Below are 7,660 nucleotides of genomic sequence, written 5' to 3'. Positions count from 1 at the left end.
ACCCCTCTTTGCAAGCCAATGCACAACATAGGCCCTGGAGCAGAAGTCCTTGAAAGAAGTAATAGCGCACATGGATACTTCACATATATAGAATAGTAACTAGAATGTTTCCAATTCACATTGATAAAAGGATATATGTAAAAGAGAAGTTACAATAATAAAAACAAATACAAAGATTGAAAGGTACATTTGTCTTTCCTCTTTATAATATAAGTATGAACCACTTTTGGAGAGGTCGATCAACACAATAAGAGGGATCTTGGAGATAACAGATTTCCCAAGATTTATCCTGGAGGATTGACATTGGATTCTATCTAGTCATTTGGTCAATTGTTGCTTGCTTTATCACGCCTTTGCAAGCTCAACAGGGGGAGGGGGGGTCACGCACATTGAGCTTGTGACAAATGTTAATGAACTGAGCAAAGGAAAGGGGTTTGGTTAATCAATCGGCCAGCTGGTCATGAGAAGAGATGAACTATATGTGAACACTGCCTTTGTGCACGTGATTTTAAACACAGTGAAAGTCGATTTCAACATGCTTGGTCCTGGCGTGGAAAATTTGATTAGCAACAAGCTAGAGTTCCCCAATATTGTTGTACCATAAAACATGTGGTGCACGAGGAAGAAAACTGAGTTTGTGAAGAAGCAATTTTAACCAAAACAAATCAGCGGCAATACATGCCAATGATTTATATTCAACCTCTGTATTGGATCGGGACACAATTTTTTGCTTGCGGGATGGTCAAAAACTAACATTTGGACCAAGGAAGACCATAAAGCTGGTGATAGACTTTCTATCATTTGGGCAGCCAGCCCAGTCTACATCCGAGTAGGCGCTAAGCTGAAGGAAAGAGGATGATTGAAGAAGCAGGTCATGATGCAAGGTTTCCTTCAAGTAGCATAAAATCTATTCGACTGTAGACCAATGAACATTAGTTGGTTGGTGCATATACTGACATACCTTGTTGACAGTGAATGAGTTGTTGGGATGAGTGAGAGAGAGATATTGTAGGCTACCACAAATGTTGTGATATGTAGGATCATGAAACAAGTTCGATTCGTCTTTAGATAACTTTGAGTAGGAACTCATATGAGTAGAAACCAGATTGATATAAGCCATGCAAGCTTTTTTAAGTACATTAAGAGTATATAAACATTGGGAGAGAAGCACACCGACTGCAGAATATAGCAGCTCAATGCCAAGAAAATAGTTGAGTTGCCCAAGATCTTTGATGGAGAAGGTAACACCAAGGTGAGAGATCAACAATTTGATTTCAATGAGGGAGTTGCCTGTGATTATGATATGATGTCATCCACACACACACACACACACACACACACACACACACACACATATATATATATATATATATAATGAGACCATATTTCTGAAAAATAAAAAAAAAGGCATCTGATTGTGAATTGACAAAACCATGAGATTCTAAGTACGAGCTTAGTCGTTGGTACCATGCCTGTGGGGCTTGCTTAAGACCATAAATGGCGCTGTCAAGCTTGCACACATGATGCAGAAATTTTAGATTCTCGAAACTAGGCGGTTGACTCATATTAACAATCTCATCTAAAAAACCATTTAGAAAGGCAGTGTTGAAATCCTATTGATGCATGAGCCACTTAAATGAAATGACAAGAGACAAGACTACTCGAATTGTGGTGGGTTTAACGATGGGACTGTAAGTCTCAAAAAAATCAACCCCTTCCTCTTGGTGGTACCCTTTAGCCACTAGACGAGCCTTGTAACAGGCAAAAGATCCATATGCATGACGTTTAATGCGGTACATCCACTTGGAGCCTACAACGTTTAGCTGAAGTTGTAGTGGACCGAGATGCCAAGTGTGATTCTTTAAGAAAGTCATGTATTCATCCTCCATGGTAGATCACCAATTTTGATGCTTGTTGGCTTGCTTGAAGGTGGTAGATTTAGTCTCAAGAAGAAGAAAGGCATTGAAGTCGGCGTGAGCAATAGGTTATAGGGATGCAAAAAAAAGACTTGGGTTTAAGTGAGCCAGTCATTGAATGGTTTACCATTTTGCAAACATGATCGTCTGAACAAGTTATGGTGGGTTCGAAGGAAGATGAGACAGACTCAGAGATGACAATCGATGGGTCAGGTGAAACTAGCATTGGTGTAAGAGAGGCGGGTGGATGGTCAGTAGTGGGAGCAGATTTGAGTGAGTTAGGTGATGAACTCATAACATGCAGTTTAGGTAGAGGTACAATAGCTAATGGTGAGGTTATGAGATAAGTAAGGTAAGGGTGATGGGTTTACCAAGATGACCATGAGAGAGATGCCCCATCGCTCGAGGACGAGCTGAGATATGATAACAGTAGAGCTTGGTTTGGTAGAGAGGGACTCATCAAAATACACATGATGAGTGACATAAGTACAGGAGGTTGGAGGGTGAAAATAGATAGAGACATTGTGGCAGGGTGTATAACCTAGGAAAATACAAGGTTTGGTTTTCGATTGAAATTAGGTGGAGTTGTACGGAGTAACAAGGGGATAGCATATACACCCAAATACTTGAAGATATTGGTAATTGGGTGAATGGTTAAGGAGCAGTTCATAGGAAGTTTTGTGTTTGAACACTAGAGTTGGTAGCCGGTTAATAACATAGGCCATTGTTCGGAAAGCATCAACCCAAAATTTATATGATAAAGCAGCTCCACTTAATAAACTTAGACCTGTTTTCACAACATGCATGTGTTTTCGCTCAACTAGCACATTTTGCTCGAGCGTGTGAGGGCACGAAAAATGATGAAATATACCATTGCATATAAGGTAGTTCTCAAACTCACCATTTGCAAACTCTCCACCATTATCTGATTGAAATGGCTTAATATTGGTCCCTACTTATTTTTCAATAATAGACTTGATACTTTTGAAGTAGTCAAATACTTGAGATTTAGTTTTCAAAGAGAATAGCTAAAAAAATTGACTAAAATCATCCATAATTAAAAGATAGAAATGAAAACCTTCACGAGAGGTTACAAGAGATAGACCCCAAACATCGATATGCAATATTTCAAGAGGTTGTGAGTTGTATAATGATGAACACCCAAATGGAAGTTTGTGGGCCTTTCCAACTAGACAATGTTCACAAACTTTTATACTCTTATCATTATTGAAAAAAATAGCAATACTAGTTTTAAAAAATGAAACAATCTTCGTATTTACGTGCTCAGGATGCTGATGCCATAGATCAAATGTTGCATGCTTCCTAGCATAGGCTGCCATCATCAAAGTGCCACCCACTTTAATTAAATATAGTCTTGTCTTGGTTTTCAGTCCCTGAAGCCGAATCATGTTTGTCTGTCGATCCTTAACAATAAATTCAGAAAGGGTGAATTCGAAAACACAATCATTATCCTCAGTGATTGACCCATATATAACATATTTTTAGCAATGTCAGTCACGTGAAGAACATTCTTTAAATCAAATTTAGAGCCTTTGGATGATAAAACCAAATCACCTACGAAAGAAATGAGTAAAGTCTTATTGTTCCCGACCATGACAGAATCATTGTCTTTATAAGAGGATTTATCGATGAACGACTGGTCATCCATAGTCAGGTGATTGGTTGCACTAGTGTTAGGATACCAATAATCATCAGTAGCCTGTTGCAGTGATATAGTGGAGAAGGCCTTGAAAATATACAGTTTTTCGCAACATGGCCACATTTTTCGCAATACCAATAGGTGACAGGGCTTCTTTGAGAGTTTTGATTTGGGAACATTTCATTAGAGTTTCTTGGGGGGCCATGACCTTGGCCCTTTCCTTGATTCCAATAACCCTTGTAGGGTCCACGCCCTCGGCCTTTTCCCTGAGAGGTCGTAAAGTAGTGTGAGAGGATTCTTGGTATTCTACCTGTTTGGGGTGTAACATAAGAACTCTCTTTTTCAGATTCATGAGGAGATCATACATATCAACGAATGTATGGCAAGTATCTCTGGTCGCAATTGATGTGACAATGCTCTCATACTCAATAGGCAGACCATTGAGAGTGATTTGCATGAGATTGTTATCTTCAATTGGATGGTTCGCAACAACAAGGGAATCTTACAAGAATTTGATTTTTTCAAGTAGGTAACCATGTACATGCTTTCTTTTTTCATGAATGTAAGATCATTCCATAAGATCACGATCCTCAATGACGATTGAGAACCTTGGGATCTTTCTAACACAACCTAGGCTTCTCGTGCTGTTTTGGTTCTCATAATTTGACTAAGCAACGATTCGAAGACAATAGCTTTGATCCAGCTTAAAGCAAGCCGGTCGAATTTGCCCTGGATATGGAAGTTAGGATTAACTTCTTGTTTTCCTTCTTACGTAGAAACGAATTCGACAGGTTGAAGAGAGGAGCCATCAACAAACCTGAAAAGGTCTTGGCTCAACATCACAGATTCTAATTGAGATCTTTCAAAGAAGATCATTTGCTCTATTTAATTTGATTGATACAAGGCTCGCGATAGCATTCCATTGGGTTGCAGCAGCACTGGAGACCATTGAAGTGCTGGAAGGAACTAACAACTCTGATATGATGAAAAGAAGTAATAGCCCAAAGGGTAAACCTTCCTCACTTGTTCACCATGAGTGTAAGGATACTTCACATATATAGAATAGTAACTAGAATATTACCAATTTACAATGGTAAAAGGAGATACGTAAAAGAGAAGTTACAGCAGTAAAAACAAATACAAAGATGAAAATGTATATTTGCCTTTCCTCTTTACAAGATAACCATGAATCACATTTGGAGAGGTCGATCAACACAATAATTAAGAGGGATCTTGGAGATAACAGTTGAATCTCCTTATTAACCAGGATAAATCTTGGTTCATTTGGGAAATCTAAGATTTATCCTGGAGGAATGATGTTGGATTCTATCCAGTCATTTGGTGAGCTGTACAATACCGACATCCATATATGCAAATATTTGTCCAACAATTGGTGAGGTGGATGGTTCTGTATTATTGAGCAAAAGATGGGGGTCTATTCATTAGGATAAGTGTTAGTTGCCTAATTTTGTCCACTTACTAAATTTTCAAAATGTCAGTTGGGTCTTGGTGATCCCACCCGGGGTTTACCACGTAGGTAGTCAACGGGTCGGGTTTGGTTCAGATTTAAGTGAAATCAGACTCAAACCAGATTTGATATGATGGCACCAGGCCTGGACCCAGGTCTAATCCGAACCACCAAAAGAAAAACCGTACCTGGATCTTATTAAAACTACATGAACCAGACTTGGACCAGACCTGGTAAAATAATATTAAGTGACCGGGCTGTTGACTAGAGTTAATTTCTCCTTTAAAAAATGAAGTCTAACAACAATGATGGCCCAAAGATTGAGTTTGACAAATGCAATTTGTTATCACATATCAACAAGAAACCCACCTTGGGTGTAAATTTCGTGTCACATTCTGCACCTAACTGTGCTATTCAAGCAAATAATTTGGTCGATCCTTTCATAATCTAACACAAATATATTGCCCAAAGGTGATAAAATCCTCTTTACATTTTCAAAATAAACATACGTTATTAAAGCAAATAACGTCTTACAAATGATTTTGAGGAAAATTAGCAGTCTCTCTCTCTCTCTAAGAAAACATAAAGAAGTTGCATACAAAGGCCTCCAGGTCAAAATGTTTTTTAAATTTTATCATTATTATTTTTTAACAAATAAATTATTATATATGTTATTTTTTTATTTTTACTCCGAGAAACCGAAGTTGCCAAGCTTCGACTTATGCAGGAGGTGACCCTCATGGGATTTGAACTTAGACTGTCCATAAAACCGTCTAGGCTCCATCCCACTAGGCCAAACCCCTTAGGTCATATGTCTGTATCATCCTTAGTTTAAAAAATTTCGTCGACGTTCTTCATAATTAATTCCTTGTCTGTTCTTGTAATAATAAATAAACATGTTCTACAAAACACGACTATCGTAACACCACCACCCAATTTTGAAGAATAATAAGAATACCGATACGAACTTAGCGAGCAGGGGGATATTCGTAATTTATTGAATGAAACATGGCTACACGAACACTGTGAACACAGAATGAATATCTATTTCTGTACACGATGAACGATCCTCAATGTATAATACAGATGACTGTCTTGGCAGAATGACATGTTTATCCAAATATTTTGACAAAATCTCCAGTATATTAAAAAATTTGATTCTTAAATTTTTTATAAGACATTTTACCCTCTGTCAATACAATACCACCTTCGCAACTCTTCAGAATGCCTCCAAAATGTATGAACCTCATAAAAAAACAGCACAGGCAAGACATTCACAAATACAGTATGACCTTCGCAAATACATGATTGAGAATGTAATACTGTATTTGCAAATGTCCTCTTGTCTGTGCGATTTTTTTTTTACAGAGGATGTTAGCAAATGTGTGAGGACATTCGACCTTTAGCAGTGCTTTTAAAGCACCGCTAAAACCAATTGAAAAAATAACAAGTGTGTCCCTGCAAGGTATTTTAGCGGTGTTTTGAAGTATCACTAAGGGTCTGAGCGAAATTGAGACCTTTAGAAATGCTTCAAAAGCGACACTAAGGCATCTTTTTTTGTGTTTTAAAGCACTTTTGCGTGTTTTCATTGGTCAGTGCATGTGTTCCGTTTAAATAGCTATGCATTAATCCATTATCATTTTTTCGCAAATATGAGAGTATTTAGTTAAAGGAGGTTCTCACATTTTGAGGACCTTCACAAACATAACTAAATACTTACGTTTGTGAATGTCCTTACACATTTATCAAACACCCTCCTAAAAAAAAGGCACATACAGGGGGATATTCGCAAATACAGTACAACATTCGCAACTCATAGTTATACCAAGGTCATACTATATTTGTAAATGTGCTTGTGCTTATGCCATTTTTTTCTTTTTACATAGGTTCGCATATTTTTGGAATATTTGTAAGAGTTGCGATGTAGTACGGTATTTCAGAGGGATAAAAATGTCGTACTAAAATGTTGTACGGTATTTGGGATACCTGGGGCATTTGATCAAATTGCTAGGTATTTTTGAAAAACATGCCATTTTCCCTGTATAATACAAACAAAGAATGAGAAAATGGGAAGAAAGACATAAAACAAAAGTTATACAATACAAGATATACACTAGTCATGGGATCACGATATGGAATGGAAGGCGTGAAATCTCAAGAAAAAGCAGGATATCACGAGCTGTGATTGTTAGATATCCAAGGTAAAGGCCTTAGCGATAATTTTGGACATCAGTATGAGTTGCTTGCCCAATAAGTTAGGTTTCCAACTATTACTGCATTAGTTGCCTTCTACTTTCCAATTTTTTACACTCCCCCTCAAATTGGAGAATGCAAATTGCAAATGCACAATTTGCCCATCAATTTTGTGTACTGCTCTTTTCAAGAGCTTTATTTGACAGATCGGTCACCTGATTCATGGACTGAATATATGGTGTGATGTGCTTATTGTTCTGGAAGTAATTTTTTCTTTACTAGATGACAATCGATGTCAATCTGTTTAGTTTTTTCATGATAAATCGGTTTGCTACAATGTGTAGTGCAGCTTGGTTTGGGACCCACTAGTTGAAGGTAATATAGTTCATCATGCTCTTTTACCTACTCTCATTAGGGATGGCA

This window comes from Nuphar pumila, chromosome 1, assembly GCF_984573655.1.
Source record: "Nuphar pumila chromosome 1, dmNupPumi1.hap1.1, whole genome shotgun sequence".
Taxonomy (NCBI): domain Eukaryota; kingdom Viridiplantae; phylum Streptophyta; class Magnoliopsida; order Nymphaeales; family Nymphaeaceae; genus Nuphar; species Nuphar pumila.
Note: the sequence above shows the minus strand (reverse complement) of the source record.